Source organism: Nerophis lumbriciformis, linkage group LG21, assembly GCF_033978685.3.
Source record: "Nerophis lumbriciformis linkage group LG21, RoL_Nlum_v2.1, whole genome shotgun sequence".
Classification (NCBI taxonomy): domain Eukaryota; kingdom Metazoa; phylum Chordata; class Actinopteri; order Syngnathiformes; family Syngnathidae; genus Nerophis; species Nerophis lumbriciformis.
In genome coordinates, this window is record NC_084568.2 from 6,972,795 (window position 1) to 6,991,252 (window position 18,458).

The 18,458-nt window shown below is 40.2% G+C and overlaps 1 long non-coding RNA gene across 1 annotated transcript in view; it reads left to right on the top strand.

Annotated features, from left to right (window-relative positions):
* LOC133621197 (uncharacterized) overlaps positions 1–14,373 on the top strand; it is a 109,723-nt gene extending 95,350 nt beyond the window's left edge. The window contains exon 5 of the long non-coding RNA XR_009817617.1: positions 14,260–14,373. This is a non-coding gene — a long non-coding RNA (uncharacterized lncRNA). The remainder of the gene's footprint in view (positions 1–14,259) is intronic.
* Positions 14,374–18,458: the final 4,085 nt, after the last annotated feature.

The window sequence follows — 18,458 nt, forward strand, 5'->3', positions numbered from 1 at the left end:
AATGAGCATATTAATATAACTGTTCTGTCCAGTTGTTTTATACACTTGAGTCTCATTTGCAAGTATTATATAGTAAACTTTGCATGCATTTGCAATTTCAAGACACTAGATGGCAGTAGTGTATAGGCTGCAGTGTGTTGCCGAGCCAGGAAGTAATCTTTTAACATGAGACTAGGGATGTCCCGATCCAGGTTTTTGCACTTCCGATCCGATACTGATATTGTTTTTGCACTTCCGATCCGATACTGACCGATACCGATACTGACCGATACTGGCCTATCCGAGCATGTATTAAAGTTTAAAGTTATTTAGCCTACTTAATTGTCAGAATCATGTTGAAAAGGGTTTTAGTACTCTTGATAACAACTAGCCAGCTGAATTAGGGGAGTTTGAATAATACACAATGATTGGAAACAAGAAACTGACCTGTTTATTCAAGGATAAACACAAAATAGACAAAATTATACATGACAAACAGAAATGGCATCATTGAACTAGGGCTGGGCGATATGGCCTTTTTTTAATATTGCGATATTTTAAGGCCATATTGCGATACACGATATATATTTCGATATTTTGCCTTAGCCTTGAATGAACACTTGATGCATATAATCACATCAGTATGATGATTCTATGTGTTTTGATTGATTGATTGAGACTTTTATTAGTAGGTTGCACAGTGAAGTACATATTCCGTACAATTGACCACTAAATGGTAACACCCGAATAAGTTTTTCAACTTGTTTAAGTCGGGGTCCACTTAAATTGATTCATGATACACATATATACTATCAGATATATACTATCATCATAATACAGTCATCACACAAAATAATCACATTGAATTATTTACATTATTTATAATCCAGAGTGTGGAGGGGGGCGCCGGATGTAAGTGTCAAAAAGACAGCCAAAAGAGTTTGATATGAGAATAAATCTAAAGTTAAAATATAGGGTAGAAATGCACCCATTTGCAGGAAATGTAGTCTTGATTTTCAAAATTTTCTTTCAAGGCTTGCATGTCTACATTAAAACATTCTTCTTCATACTGCATTAATATATGCTACTTTTAAACTTTCATGCAGAGAAGGAAATCACAACTAAAAAAATCACAAATTTTTTCATACGGTGTTGATGTGGAAATTTTTGCCTCGGCATTTTGATGGTGTGGGCGTGTGGCACCGAATGGAGATAAGCGTCTCGACAGACGTTACAATATTTGAACAATGATGACGAAAACTGTTTTCTCTGTCGTGTCCGTGTGTCGAAAATTGTTATGCGCTTATTTTTTTATTTGATTTTGTGCGTGGCATATAATTGCTATGCGCAGAGGACGTTTAAGCAGTGCGCAATTACACAAACGCGCACCTTAGAGAGAACGTTGGTCACGCGGCTGCGCTAGCATCACAGCTAACGTTAGCCATGCTGCTACCTCTCTACTGGGAGAGGACGTATACGTATGTGACGTATGACGTGAGAGTATGTGACGTGTGTAAGAAGGTGCACTTGCTGTCTGTGAGAGGGAGACACAGGAAAGAGTGAGAAGAGCCTGTCGTGTAATGCCTGCAGCTAAAAGCAACTGCGTGAGAATCCACAGACCTGTGGATGTGTTGAAGGTGTGCTGGAAAATGCGGAACGGAAATTAGGGAGCAGCAGAAAAGTGGAATGTATTATTTAAATAGGTGCGTTGGAAAACACGGAGCGGAGTTTTTTTTTAACTGGATCTGGATCGGCATTTTCCCATGCCTTGCCGATACGCATTTTTTGGCAAATTTTGGCGGCCGATCCGATCCAAATATCGGATCGGGACTTCCCTAGTTGAGACCTACAAAGAGATTATACTCTTAAGTATTTTACTTACTAAACACATTGATGTAACGTGCATATTCTTTGGAGTTTCATTACCAAATTTGTAAATTGCCATATAAAATCGCTAATACTAATCAGTAGCATGTATATGGTGAAGTGAAGAGAATTATATTTATATAGTGCCTTTCTCTACTCAAAGCACTTTACGTAGTGAAACCCATTATCTAAGTTGCATTTAAACCAGTGTGGGTGGCACTGGGAGCAGGTGGGTAAAGTATCTTGCCCAAGGACACAACGGCAGTGACTAGGATGGCGGAAGCAAGGTTTGAACCTGCAACCCGCTTTACCATCCGAGCCACACCACCCATATGGCAAAATCAATGTAAATTAGCATTGAGCCAGGGCATTTTGGAGCTTTTCTTTACCTTTGAACATTTTCTATCAGGCATACTGTTGGAACATTGCAACATTACTTAGAGTTTGACTGTGTGTCCGCTAAGTGCTGCTTGGGTAGGGATGGGAATTGATAAGATTCTTCCGATTCCGCTTCTGCTTAACAATTCGATTTCTTATGGGTTCTCATATCGATTATTTGGAAAAAAAGAGAACAAAGAGGTGGATTAGCGTCAATGTTGTTTAGTTTATAGCTAAAATGACTTTAAAAAGCCTACAGTGAAGTCTTAAAGTGGAATTGCACTTTTTCTGGAATTTTGTCTATCGTTCACAATCGTTATGAGAGACAAGAACACATGTCTTTTTTTATTTACGATTTTAAAGATAATTTAAAAATGCTTGAATATGGAACTTGGAGCCAAGCTATTTCGACATAAATGGATTGCTTACCCAAAATCAACAGTAAAGGTTCCCGGCTAGCTGTACCAGACAAAAAACTAACCATCGAGTGAGTCACTATACATCAACCATGATATACGCAGCACGCTATGCGTGTTCTACAACTATAGTGCATACATACACTGTCTGGCTTACTCAGTGTACAAACAAAACATGAAATGTGGGCTAATACTTTACAGATACTGTAATATGATCATGTTTTCAGTCAGTACAGATTGGTGTTGTATCGCAGTGTTGTGAATTACAAACTCAAACGTTTTTCGTGTTGAAGTAGAAGCTAGCTTGTCTCTTTCCGTTGCTAGCTTTTACAGCTAATACCGTAGCATGGCGGTGTGTTAGTACACTAGAAAAATAATTCCTCAGTGTTTGCTCTTACAATAACAATATTGCTACAGCTTGGTTATTACATGGGTTACGGAACGTAAATGAAGTATTGTTGACGGTTTTTGAATGCATTTTAAAAGTGAATTAGATGTAGAATTGATTGCTCCAATTAGCTGGATTGCTAGCCACCTAGAACAAGCCGATTAGAAAGCAGAAAAAAACCCCCTGTAAATTATTTATCTCTCATAATTGCGAACGATAGGCAAAATTCCTAAAAAGTGTAGTTCTCCTTTTAAGAGGCACATATGTAGCATAGAAAAAAAAACGTTTTTGAAAATTAATAAAATAACTAAATATTCCTCTGTAGAATTGAACAAAATAAATCATGCGGAAAGTTAGGGTTACTTTATTATTTATCAAGACATCGAAAGTGCATAACATAATTGCACTGCCTGCTGCTAGGACCCCAAAACACTGACCAACGTCAGCAAAACACCTTACACAAGGCATACTGGGAACGTTACCGTACTGGTTCACCCCAGTCCTGCACGTAGTGATAACATGCATTGCAATTTGGTTAGCAAATGCCAAACAAATGAAAGTCAATTGTCTGCAATGGTATTGGACATTTTTGCGTTGATAAATTGATCAAATTGATTAAATCCAGTATTATCAACTCAAATCTATAGTCAGAAAGGCTGTATATTTTTAGAAGACAAGCAAGTAAACTGCCCAAACTTTCTTGGTAAAGGTTATGAACTACTTTCCATAATAGTGACTTTGCTCCTGAATTGCCTTGCAAACCAAACGGGTCAGTCATCAGTTTACATCTGCAGAACATAATTTTTAACACATTTAAAATGCATTAAAAACTCTGTTTAGAAAGAAGACAATCTGGTAAGCCTCTATCCTGATGCACCTGTTTTATATTCATGATGTGTGTGGCGAACGAAATGCTTTGTTTTCCCCTGTAACGGAATACAGATGAGTACCTTTCCAACTGAGACTGATGTGTTTTATGCGGCAGGGATATTTCTTATGCATGTTTTTCAATTTGGGGTGCGACATAATCTTGAATGATATGATGTGACTCAATAGAGCCTGAACACTTTCATTTTAATTCTGCCGTGCTTTAAGACTTTTAACACCCATTTCCTGAGGAAAACCAAACAAAACATCAAATACAGTATACGAGGGTAAAATTTAAACCCACAGGAATTGCAGCACCTGGAATTTTATCATTGGGGCTGGCAGTGTAGATAAAGTTTCTGTCGTGACAGTCAGATCGACCTGTCCTTTCTTGGAAAGTTTGTGTATGTAGATTAGCTCCAACTTTGATTGTATTGTTGACTTTAATGTAGGAAATAGATATGGATTGCGACATTCATTGCTCTACGTTGTGGGTGTGTGGTGGCCCAGCAGATGGAACTGTTTTGCATTCTTACACATACTGGATTTACATTTTGGTTTTGGAAACTATAAGGCTGCAACTATTACTCAACCTAATCGACATATTCCGACATAATACCCCCCTATGCAACTGGCTGCTTGACTTCCTCACAGACAGACCACAGTCTGTGAGTGGGCGACAACACCTCCAGTGCCATCTCCCTGAGCACCGGCTGCGTCCTGAGTCCACTGATGTTCACATTGATGACCCATGACTGCTGCGCCAGGTCCACTACTAACCACATTGTGAAGTATGCGGACGACAAAACAGTAGTAAGCCTCATCCATGACGACAACAACGACATGGACTACAGGGAGGAGGTGAAACATGTAGTTGACTGGTGCAGAACCAATAATCTGGTCCTGAACGTCGACAAGACCAAAGAGATCATCGTCGACTTCAGGAGGCACCAGTCCAGCCACAATTTACTCTTCATCAATGGCACAGCAGTGGAGTTCGTAAGCAGCACCAAGTTCCTGGGGGTGCAGATAACTGACAATATGACCTGATCCAGGCATACTGGATCAGGTCATATCAGAGTCATTGTAAAAAGAGCTCAGCAGCGCATGCCCTTTTTGCGTCAGATGAAAAGAGCACAGCCACACCTCCCCCATTCTCAGCACATTTTTTAGAGGCACTATAGAGAGCCTACTGATCATCTGCATCTCTGTCTGGACTGGAGCCTGCAGTGCCTCAGACTGGAAGTCTCTGTAGAGAGTGGTGAGGACGGCGGAAAAGATAATCAGGACTCCTCTTCCTCCTATCCGGGAGATGGCAAAAAGCCGCTGCCTGACCAGGGCTCAGAAAATCTGCAGAGACTCCTCCCACCCCCACCAAGGACTGTTTTCACTGCTGGACTCTAGAAAGAGGTTCCGCAGCCTCCGTAGCAGAACCTCCAGGTTCTGTAACAACTTCTTCCCTCAGGCCGTAAGACTCTTGAACGCATCATAATAATTCGTTCAATTCCCCCCAAAAACGGATTAACTGGCTGGAATATAAAGACAATATAACATACATCCATAAACGTGGACGCATATGCAAAAGTGCAACATATTTATCTGTACAGAAATCTATTTATTTATATCTGCACTTTATTGCTCCTTTATTTTGTACTACGAGCTAATGCAACAACATTTTGTTCTTATCTGTACTGCAAAGTTCAAATTTGAATGACAATAAAAAGAAGATTTGTTCTTGTCCACAAGTCGCTAAATAACATTTTAATTGATAGACCGTCAGGAATTTTCACGTTTACGCTTGTGTTCCTTCAGGTGAATTGCAAATACGCCCAAAAGTACTGGATTTAAAAACAGAAAAACTTTTTGCATTGAATGTCACGTTTACAGGAAATCTTGAACTTTAAAGTGGAACTGCACTTTTTTGGGGGGGGATTTTGTCAATCCTTCACAATACTTTATTTTATTTTACAGATTCTGACTTGTAAATAAACGCCAGCAAAAGTCAGTTAACAATGGAGCTAATGGGATTTGCTCTCTTCCGCCTATAAAGTGCTCTAAAAACACCTAAACGCCTCCAGCATCGTTTATATATACATGTTGTAAGTATATATGTAATCTAGTAACAGGCACATTCATAACATGTTATATTTACGTTTTTTTGCTCATTTTAAGCATACAGCGACGGAAGAAAACACTCCATGGCAACGCTGCTGTCACTTTCACTCATTGAGAAATGTTTCTCTGCTTGCATCAAGCCCGGTCGATGTCCCGCCCTTGAGAGCTCTATAGCTCACCGTGATTGATAGGTCTGTTCAGCTCCGCACTGTAAAGTGCCATTCATATAAAAGGGCTGCACTAACATTAGACTTTCATATTAAGGTGGGCACTGCAAAATATCGTCTCGGGGGCTGCAATTGGCCCACGGGCCGCAAGTTTGAGACCACTGATCTAAAGAATGCAAATATCCTTTTATGATATATTTTTCTAAAATATTTTAATATGTTATCCATTTTCGAACACATGCATCATTTACATCCCTATTATAATGTTCATTTATTAGGGACCGCAATGTCCCTTTGGGACAGAGGACCCTATTGTTATTGTAACGTTTTATTATTATTCCGCCGCCTCTTTGAGCTGTAATTTGACCCCCTTAACATGCTTTTAAACTCACCATATTTGACACACACATCAGGACTGGCAAAAATTGCCATCTAATAAAAAAAAACCAAACCCCAAAACTCAAAATTGCGCTCTAGCGCCCCCTAGGAAGAAAACACAGACAAAACTGCCTATAACTTCCAGTAAGAATGTTGTAGCGACATGAAACAAAAACTTCTATGTAGGTCTTACTTAGAACTACATTTCATACAATGACACCCTTCAGCAAAAATCAACAGGAAGTTGGCAATTCTCCCTTCAAAACAAAAGTTTTGTAAAAACAGTCACTTTTGCCTCTTTGAGCTACAATTTGACCCTCTTAACATGCTTCAAAACTCACCAAACTGGACACACACATCAGGACTGGCAAAATTTGCGATTTAATAAAAAAAACCCAACCCCAAAACTCAAAATTGCGCTCTAGCGCCCCCGAGGTAGAAAACACAGACACAACTGCTCCTAGGAAGAAAACTCAGGCAAAGCTGCCTGTAACTTCCAGTAGGAATGTCGTAGAGACAACAAAAACCTCTATGTAGGTCTCACTTAGACCTACATTTCATGTATTGCCAACCCCCAGCAAAAATCAACAGGAAGTTTGCAATTCCCCCTTCAAAACAAAAGTTTTGTAAAAACAGTCACTTTTGCCTCTTTGAGCTACAATTTGACCCTCTTAACATGCTTCAAAACTCACCAAACTGGACACACACATCAGGACTGGCAAAATTTGCGATTTAATAAAAAAACCCAACCCCAAAACTCAAAATTGCGCTCTAGCGGCCCCGAGGTAGAAAACACAGACACAACTGCTCCTAGGAAGAAATCTCAGGCAAAGCTGCCTGTAACTTCCAGTAGGAATGTCGTAGAGACAACAAAAACCTCTATGTAGGTCTCACTTAGACCTACATTTCATGTATTGACAACCCCCAGCAAAAAATCAACAGGAAGTTTGCAATTCTCCCTTCAAAACAAAAGTTTTGTAAAAACAGTCACTTTTGCCTCTTTGAGCTACAATTTGACCCTCTTAACATGCTTCAAAACTCACCAAACTGGACACACACATCAGGACTGGCAAAATTTGCGATTTAATAAAAAAACCCAACCCCAAAACTCAAAATTGCGCTCTAGCGCCCCCGAGGTAGAAAACACAGATACAACTGCTCCTAGGAAGAAAACTCAGGCAAAGCTGCCTGTAACTTCCAGTAGGAATGTCGTAGAGACAACAAAAACCTCTATGTAGGTCTCACTTAGACCTACATTTCATGTATTGACAACCCCCAGCAAAAATCAACAGGAAGTTTGCAATTCCCCCTTCAAAACAAAAGTTTTGTAAAAACAGTCACTTTTGCCTCTTTGAGCTACAATTTGACCCTCTTAACATGCTTCAAAACTCACCAAACTGGACACACACATCAGGACTGGCAAAATTTGCGATTTAATAAAAAAAACCAACCCCAAAACTCAAAATTGCGCTCTAGCGCCCCCGAGGTAGAACACACAGACACAACTGCTCCTAGGAAGAAAACTCAGGCAAAGCTGCCTGTAACTTCCAGTAGGAATGTCGTAGAGACAACAAAAACCTCTATGTAGGTCTCACTTAGACCTACATTTCATGTATTGACAACCCCCAGGAAAAATCAACAGGAAGTTTGCAATTCCCCCTTCAAAACAAAAGTTTTGTAAAAACAGTCACTTTTGCCTCTTTGAGCTACAATTTGACCCTCTTAACATGCTTCAAAACTCACCAAACTGGACACACACATCAGGACTGGCAAAATTTGCGATTTAATAAAAAAACCCAACCCCAAAACTCAAAATTGCGCTCTAGTGCCCCCTAGGAAGAAAACACAGACAAAACTGCCTATAACTTCCAGTAAGAATGTTGTAGCGACATGAAACAAAAACTTCTATGTAGGTCTTACTTACTTACTACATTTCATACAATGACACCCTTCAGCAAAAATCAACAGTAAGTTTGCAATTCCCCCTTTAAAACAAAAGTTTTGTAAAAACAGTCACTTTTGCCTCTTTGAGCTACAATTTGACCCTCTTAACATGCTTCAAAACTCACCAAACTGGACACACACATCAGGACTGGCAAAATTTGCGATTTAATAAAAAACCCCAACCCCAAAACTCATAATTGCGCTCTAGCGCCCCCGAGGTAGAAAACACAGACACAACTGCTCCTAGGAAGAAAACTCAGGCAAAGCTGCCTGTAACTTCCAGTAGGAATGTCGTAGAGACAACAAAAACCTCTATGTAGGTCTCACTTAGACCTACATTTCATGTATTGACAACCCCCAGCAAAAATCAACAGGAAGTTTGCAATTCCCCCTTCAAAACAAAAGTTTTGTAAAAACAGTCACTTTTGCCTCTTTGAGCTACAATTTGACCCTCTTAACATGCTTCAAAACTCACCAAACTGGACACACACATCAGGACTGGCAAAATTTGCGATTTAATAAAAAAAACCCAACCCCAAAACTCAAAATTGCGCTCTAGCGCCCCCTAGGAAGAAAACACAGACAAAACTGCCTATAACTTCCAGTAAGAACGTTGTAGCGACATGAAACAAAAACTTCTATGTAGGTCTTACTTACTTACTACATTTCATACAATGATACCCTTCAGCAAAAATCAACAGGAAGTTGGCAATTCTCCCTTCAAAACAAAAGTTTTGTAAAAACAGTCACTTTTGCCTCTTTGAGCTACAATTTGACCCTCTTAACATGCTTCAAAACTCACCAAACTGGACACACACATCAGGACTGGCAAAATTTGCGATTTAATAAAAAAAACCCAACCCCAAAACTCAAAATTGCGCTCTAGCGCCCCCGAGGTAGAAAACACAGACACAACTGCTCCTAGGAAGAAAACTCAGGCAAAGCTGCCTGTAACTTCCAGTAGGAATGTCGTCGAGACAACAAAAACCTCTATGTAGGTCTCACTTAGACCTACATTTCATGTATTGACAACCCCCAGCAAAAATCAACAGGAAGTTTGCAATTCCCCCTTCAAAACAAAAGTTTTGTAAAAACCGGTCACCTTTTTTCAAACATTATCTCCTCTGAGCACGTTTGTCGTGTCGGCTTCAAACTAGCACAGGATAGAGATTGAACTCTTCTGATTAAAAGTTGACAAAAGAGTTTTAATTACTGCTCCGGTTTGGATTTTATGTGCCGTCAAAGTAGGTCCCGTCCATCGCTGCTTGCAGCTTTAATTACTCCATGAAACCTGTTTGACTTATTTTTAAAAAATTGTGTCCTGGAAAAAAAAAAAAAAGAACATTTTCTTTTGTGTCCTGTCCAGCTTCTCAGGCAAATCATATAGTTGATGTAGATGCCCATGTCGGCTGTTCAGATTTACTTTACAAAAGAGAAGTGTAGGATACTTCTCTTGTTGCCTTATTTGTATTTGACTTTATTAAATGTATTTATATTATCATTTAGTGCAGCCGGGCCGGAGCAGGAGGGGATAGAAAGAGAAAAAAAAAGAAGACAGAGGGGGAAATTGTGGGGACAAGAGGGGGATTAGACAGAGAGACAAAAACAACAACAGCAAACAACAACAACAACAACAATAGAGCAACATCAGCAAATACGACATGTACAAATATGATGATAAAAGTAATAGCAAATAAGCAGTTAGCAAAAAATAATACAGAAATGACAATGAGCATTATTACACTACAAATGGATCAGTACAAATACCAATAGAAATAGCGCTATTGATAATGAACAATACCAATAATTTACCTTTATTATCAACAATACAGTTGTTTAAATGCAACAATACATATACGTAATGATAACTTGAGATACGAAAGAATGCAGAAAAATGGAGGGGGAGAAAGAGAAGCAACCTACATTAACCTTGTAGATTGTTATAGTCACAATAGGTTAAGCTTTGTCAGTGTGCCATATGTTACACCCAGTTTACCCTAGGGCAACAACGTTAATATATGTTTGATGAAACGTGATTATGTGCATGAGTGTAAGTATGCATATGTACTTGTATATGTACAGAATGTGTATATGTGTTTGTACAATGAATGTATATGTACAAAAAAAGAACATTTGAAAGAGAATACTGATGTTTCAATCAAAATAAACACTACTTTTCATTTTGCCGACACATTTTAATGCAGAGTAGTCAGGCCCGGCCCTAACCAATCTGGCGCCCTAGGCAAGATTTTAGGTGGCGCCCCCACACATCGGCAGTGAAGTGTATATACTCACAAGAACCCGAATAGCTTTGTCTTTGACCTTTTTTTTTTTACTTACAACTATACCTAATATATAAAGAGGTGGAAAAGTGACTATTACCTGTAGGGCAAACATTAGCTAACCAGAAGGCAATAATGTAAACAAAAAACACCTGCTTAAAAGATCTAATACAAATGTCCCTGAGGAATGTAAGGTGGGAGTACTGTAATTACCTAACGTTACATTATTATTTTCCATAACAATTTAGCCCCCTCCACAATATTAACCAGACGTTAAAACAGAACTAGCTATTTATTGATTAGCAATTGCCGAATCATGTAACATTAGCTTAATGCTAAAAAGCCAGGTTACTATCACATTCTGTAACAGACAAATAATTTCATGTAGGCTAACGTTACCTACCTGCTACCTCTGTCTTTTTCTCGTTTCTCCTCTTCTTTTCTCTTTTTTCTTCCCTGGGCACCTGACAGTTTTGGCCGTTTTGACATCTTGTGTTGGTTTTTTGATGTGGTGACGTCCAAAAAGAGTCATGATACGGGAAGGGAGGGGGCGCACCGTGCGGGGGGAGGAGGGGGGGCGTAATGTTGTAACAAATAATATTTCTATTAAATAGGCTTTACTTTGCATTTTAATTAACGTGAGATTATTTTTTGTATTTAGAAATAATAGTAACAACTTTTTTTTTTTCTTTTTTTTTCTCTCCAACATTTGTGGCACTGGCATGGCGCCCCCTGATGGACGGCGCCCTTAGCCTATACGGCCTATGCCACGGGCCGGCCCTGAGAGTAGTCATTGAATTGCTTTGAAATCTACTTGGCTTTTGATTTAGTGGGCACAATATTGTCAGTACTATCAAAACTGCCAAGTGGGCTTCCCTGTATTTTTTTCATAGAGCTGAATCTGAATGCTGGATCGCGACAATTAGATTTCAATATTGTTTTTTTTACTTTTATTTCTTTTGCAGGGTTTTGTAAACTGCTGCCAAAAACAAAACGTCAATTCTTATATCATCACTGAATGAAGTGTTCTCATACCCCGCTTTGACCTTTTGACTTATTTTACTGTAATGATTCCCTCAATCAAATATTGCATTCACCCTGAAGCTATGTGGAAGCATGAAACTACTATATGCTGATGCAACGGCATCATCCGTGCTTCTGCTTTCCTCCAGCCTCTTAGACTGATGAGGGAGGCTACAGAGTTGGTGTAAGTGCAGACATTGCTGCCCACCATAAACTTGACTCATATCTCAAAAATGACTCTCGGGTCACCAACACATCTGCGGGCCTTGCTGCTGTAGTTAAGCCTGAAATCATGCAATCACAGGGATAGCTTGAGTTTTTTTTCTTTCTTCCTCACTAAAGAGTGCAGTTGCCACTTATTGACTGGGTCATAGCGCGGGAGTCACCTCAGTGGTTTTCTCTGCAGTGGACTGAACATTACACACTGTTAAAAAGCAAAAGGATGCAAGGCTTAAAGGGGAACATTATCACAATTTCAGAAGGGTTAAAACCATTAAAAATCAGTTCCCAGTGGCTTATTATATTTTTCGAAGTTTTTTTCAAAATTTTACCCATCACGCAATATCCCTAAAAAAAAGCTTCAAAGTGCCTGATTTTTTTAATTTTTTTTATAAATGTTTTTATTAAATTTGACAGGTATTACAATATACAATAGAACAGTAGTCACATTTTCCCCTTTTTTACCCACCCACTTCCAAGAACAGCAACCCGACACATACCCCATACACACATAACCCCCCACCCCCCAGGTCCTACATACAGTAAGTTAAAGGTACAGTCACAAATGGAAAATAATTAGTACATCACTTTCTTCTCAACACAGGCAGATAGTAAATATACACCCAGAATAAATATAAATTAAAAGAAACAAAAAGGAAGCTGGTTTATGAAAGGTGAACTTTTCATGTGTCCTGTAGCGTCTTTAATTTAGCTATGTAGTCAACCACACAGCCCCAAACAGAATCAAACTTCCCAGGTGCCCCCCTAAGATTGAACTTTATTTTCTCCGAGTGCCTGATTTTAACCATCGTTATATACACCCGTCCATTTTCCTGTGACGTCACATAGTGATGCCAACACAAACAAACATGGCGGATAGAACAGCAAGCTATAGCGACATTAGCTCGGATTCAGACTCGGATTTCAGCGGCTTAAGCGATTCAACAGATTACGAATGTATTGAAACGGATGGTTGTAGTGTGGAGGCAGGTAGCGAAAACGAAATTGAAGAAGAAACTGAAGCTATTGAGCCATATTGGTTTGAACCGTATGCAAGCGAAACCCACGAAAACGACACGACAGCCAGCGACACGGGAGAAAGCGAGGACGAATTCGGCGATCGCCTTCTAACCAACGATTGGTATGTGTTTGTTTGGCATTAAAGGAAACTAACAACTATGAACTAGGTTTACAGCATATGAAATACATTTGGCAACAACATGCACTTTGAGAGTGCAGACAGCCCAATTTTCATCAATTAATATATTCTGTAGACATACCCTCATGTCAGCAGGCCAGGGAAGCTAGGGTCGATATTCTTCTCTTGATCATCTTCGGTAGCCAAGACATCCAGGGGGTTTAGCTCGCTCGTCTGCGGGAACAAACTGCCGCCATTGCTTGCCGTGCTACCGAGGTCCTTTGTCCCTGAATCGCTCACACACTCCGGCAGATTCAATGGGGGTCTGGCGGCAGATTTCTTTGACTTTATCGTTGGAAATGCATCTGCTTTGAGTGTCGCAGGATATCCACACATTCTTGCCATCTCTGTCGTAGCATAGCTTTCGTCGGTAAAGTGTGCGGAACAAACGTCCAATTTCTTCTCACTTTCGCATCTTTGGGCCACTGGTGCAACTTGAATCCGACCCTGTTCGTGTTGTTACACCCTCCGACAACACACCGACGAGGCATGATGTCTCCCAGGTACGGAAAACAGTCGAAAAAAACGGAAAATAACAGAGCTGATTTGACTCGGTGTTTGAGAAAATGGCGGATTGCTTCCCGATGTGACGTCATCGCTCCGAGAGCGAATATTAGAAAGGCGTTTAATTCGCCAAAATTCACCCATTTAGAGTTCGGAAATCGGTTAAAAAAATATATGGTCTTTTTTTTTGCAACATCAAGGTATATATTGACGCTTACATAGGTCTGGTGATAATGTTCCCCTTTAAAGGGGAACTGCCCTTTTATTTGGGAAATTTTGCCTATCGCAGTGTTTTTCAACCTTTTTGGAGCCAAGGCACATTTTTGTTCATTGAAAAAATGCAGAGGCACACCACCAGCAGAAAACATAAAAAATATAAACTCAGTAGTTGATATTGACAGTAAAAAGTCGTTGTCACAATTGTTGGGTATAAATTCAAACCATAACCAAGCATGCATCATTATAGCTCTTGTCTCAAAGTAGGTGTACTGTCACAAAGTAAGTCTTCTTCTGTTGTGTGTCTTTCGATTTTCAGCTCTGTTGAGGCAAGCCAGGTCAACGTGTCATCATCCAGGTCAATCAGACCTTGTTCGACATTCGGCGGCCGGTGTTTGGGGCAACTAGTTACTATATGTTCAACGTTGACAAAGTAAGTGTCACGACCTGTCACATCACACCCTGACTTATTTGGAGTTTTTTGGTGTTTTCATGTGTGTAGCGACTTGCGCTCCTATTTTGGTGGCGTTTCCTGTTTTGTTGGTATTTTCCTGTAGCAGTTTCATGTCTTCCTTTTGAGCGATATTCCCCGCACCTGCTTTGTTTTCGCAATCAAGACTATCCTTCTTTGTGTGGAAATTGTTGATTGTCATGTCATGTACGGCTGTACTTTGTGGATGCCGTCTGCTCCTCATGCTGTAAGTCTTTGCTGTCGTCCAGCATTCTGTTTTTGTTTACTTTGTAGCCAGTTCAGTCTTAGTTTCGTTTTCCACGCTTCAATGCCTTTTTAGGGGCACTCGCCTTTTGTTTATTTTTGGTTTAAGCATTAGATACGACGTTTACAAAGCAATTAGCTACCGACTTCCACCTACTGATATGGTATGGTATAACCCGGTTACTCTGCCGAGCTCTAGACAGCACCGACACCCAACAACGGCACTTACTGTATCTGTGCCGTGGCACAGTGGTTGAAAAACACTGGCCTATCGTTCTCAATCCTAATAAGAGACAAGACTATTATTTTACATACCGTATCTTGTATAATAGCCAAACTGTAGCAAAATTGTTATAAGAGCAAACACTGGGGAACTATTTTTATTTTTTCATAGATTTTTTTTTTTTTTTTTGCGACGTAAGACATCGTCTTGAACAATCATATTAAAGTACAGTCGTGGTCAAACGTTTACATACACTTGTAAAGAACATAATGTCATGGCTGTCTTGAGTTTCCAATCATTTCTACAACTCTTATTTTTTTGTGATAGAGTGATTGGAGCACATACTTGTTGGTCACAAAAAACATTCATGAAGTTTGGTTCTTATATGAATTTATTATGGATCTACTGAAAATGTGAGCGAATGTGCTGGGTCAAAAGTATACATACAGCAATGTTAATATTTGCTTACATGTCCCTTGGCAAGTTTCACTGCAATAAGGCGCTTTTGGTAGCCATCCACATCCTCCAGAAGGTCTTATCTTTGACCATGTGATGTCAGATGAAACACAAATTTAGCTGTTTGGCCACAATACCCAGCAATATGTTTGGAGGAGAAAAGGTGAGGCCTTTAATCCCAGGAACACCACACCTACTGTCAAGCATGGTGGTGGTAGTATTATGCTCTGGGCCTGTTTTGCTGCCAATGGGACTGGTGCTTTACAGAGAGTAAATGGGACAATGAAAAAGGAGGATTACCTCCAAATTCTTCAGGACAACCTAAAATCATCAGCCCGGAGGTTGGGTCTTGGGCGCAGTTGGGTGTTCCATCAGGACAATGACCCCAAACACACGTCAAAAGTAGTAAAGGAATGGCTAAATCAGGCTAGAATGAAGGTTTTAGAATGGCCTTCCCAAAGTCCTGACTTAAACGTGTGGACAATGCTGAAGAAACAAGTCCATGTCAGAAAACCAACACATTTAGCTGAACTGCACCAATTTTGTCAAGAGGAGTGGTCAAAAATTCAAGCAGAAGCTTGTGGATGGCTACCAAAAAGCGCCTTATTGCAGTGAAACTTGCCAAAACAAACTTCATGAACGTTTTTTTGTGACCAACAAGTATGTGCTCCAATCACTCTATCACAAAAAAATAAGAGTTGTAGAAATTATTGGAAACTCAAGACAGCCATGACATTATGTTCTTTACAAGTGTATGTAAACTTTTGACCACGACTGTGTGTGTATATATTAGAGATGCGCGGTTTGCGGGCACAACCGCGGAGTCCGCGGATTATCCGCGGATCGGGCGGATGAAATGAAAAAAAATTAGATTTTATCCGCGGGTCGGGTCGGGTGGTTGAAATAAAAAAAAAAATTAGATTTTAAATAGATTCAGGTGGGTGGCAGTTAAACCAATTCGGAAATATATATACATAGTTAAATGTTGTTACCCACATACGAAAAACGAGCAGGCACCTGCTGCATATGCCACAACGGAAGAAAAAAAAAAAAAGAGATGGACACTTTTACGGAGCGGAGAAGGGACGCCTCGCCGGGGTCCGGGACCGAGGCCCCTTCCCCCGAGAGGGCCCCACCGGGAGCCGTAGCTGAGGCGATCCGCGAGAAGGGCCCGACGCACGTCCAGGGTCACCACCGCACCCACTGCACCGACACCCCGCCTCGTCCGCCTGCGCCGCGGCCGGCGTCACGCGCAGCAGGTAAGCAGCTTACCTGCCCGCCACCCCCGTGGCCGGGGGCTCGTAACAGGGGTCACTCCGCGCGCTCCGCCCACGCAGCTTACCTGCCCGCCACCCCTGTTGCCGGGGGCGCGTAACAGGGGTCACTCCGCGCGCAGTGCGCTCACGAAAGGGGTGGGGCTCACCCTGGTTGATATAGACAGCAGCTAGGACGGTGGCCATGGAAGTTGGAACCCGCTCAGGAGTGTGTAACAACCCACCTGCCGAATCAACTAGCCCTGAAAATGGATGGCGCTGGAGCGTCGGGCCCATATACCCGGCCGTCGCCGGCAGCGAGACGCGCTTGGAGGTGCGCTCAGCGCGGCTCTCATATGATTGCGCACTGGTGTGCGTCTGGGTCGTGACAGCGTGGCACGCGAATGTCTGTGCTGCATTGGATCAGTCTCCTTTCTTTAACAGGCAAAAGCTTTATAACCTCACTAATGCCTTGCATCGTCTATATTAGATATATAACAACGGGCGGGTGCGGGCGGATGCGGTTCTGATCACATGTTAGATCGGGTGGATTGCGGATGGTTGACGACTTTCTGATGCGGTTGCGGATGAAATAATTGCCTATCCGCGCATCTCTAGTATATATATATATATATATATATATATATATATATATATATATATATATGTATGTATGTATGTATATATATATATATATATATATATATATGTATGTATATATATATATGTATATATGTATATGTATGTATATATATATATGTATATATATATATGTATATATGTATATGTATATATGTATATATATATGTATATATGTATGTGTATATATATATATATATATGCATATATATGTATATATGTGTATATATATATGTGTATATATATGTATATATGTGTATATATATATATATGTATATATGTATGTATATATATGTATATATGTATATATATATATATATATGTATATATATACAGTATATATATATGTATGTGTATATATATATATATATACTGTATATTATTTTCCCGCCACACGCTTGTCGTTCTATTTCTTTATGTACAACATTACTGTGATAATTCATGAGTACGTCGTGACCACAAAACAAGGACCACCTGTATCTTTTTTTTCTCATTTTTTTTTCAAACAGCGAAAAAAAAGCGCATGGTGGAAAAACTGTAATTTCACAAACCAAAGGAGGATAAACCGAGTGAAAGCACGGACGAGAGGGACGATCACACGCTCTTTCTCATGAAGTTATTTTTATTTTATTTGTTCGTTCTCGCCACACCACAGGAGCTTTTCATTGTGGAAGATTCAGTGGGGAGGCAGCTTAACAGTTATGAGGCGTGTGTGTGATAGGAAGACGAGAGGTAGGAGTCATGATGCGGTGAGTAATGAAATAGGAGTGCAGCGATACCTGCAGGGAGCCCTGGCAGGAACTAAAGTCAAAGCGTGTGGGTGACACACACACACACACACACACACACATGCACACACACTTATACATAAACAAACATGCACTGTAGCTCTGCAACAGAATACTCTGAGGATAAAAAAAATACTGGTCCAAAATAAGAACTTGAAAAACCACACACTACAGTACATGCATATTGTATTTAATACCACGCATGGTTAGCAGTTGAAATGAAAAGAGGGACTATTGTACCAAGTACGGCTCCTCACAAAGCTGAAAAAAAGTTTTTTAAATACCAGGACCCAAGAGATATACTGACATTTTTAAATTTTTAAAGGGACCATTTTATATTCAGGCCATCTTGTACCACTGCCTACGACTAGGGGTCTGCAATAGGCAGCCCACGGGCCAAACATCACCCAAATTATTAAAATCGTATTCATATTTGTATTAGGG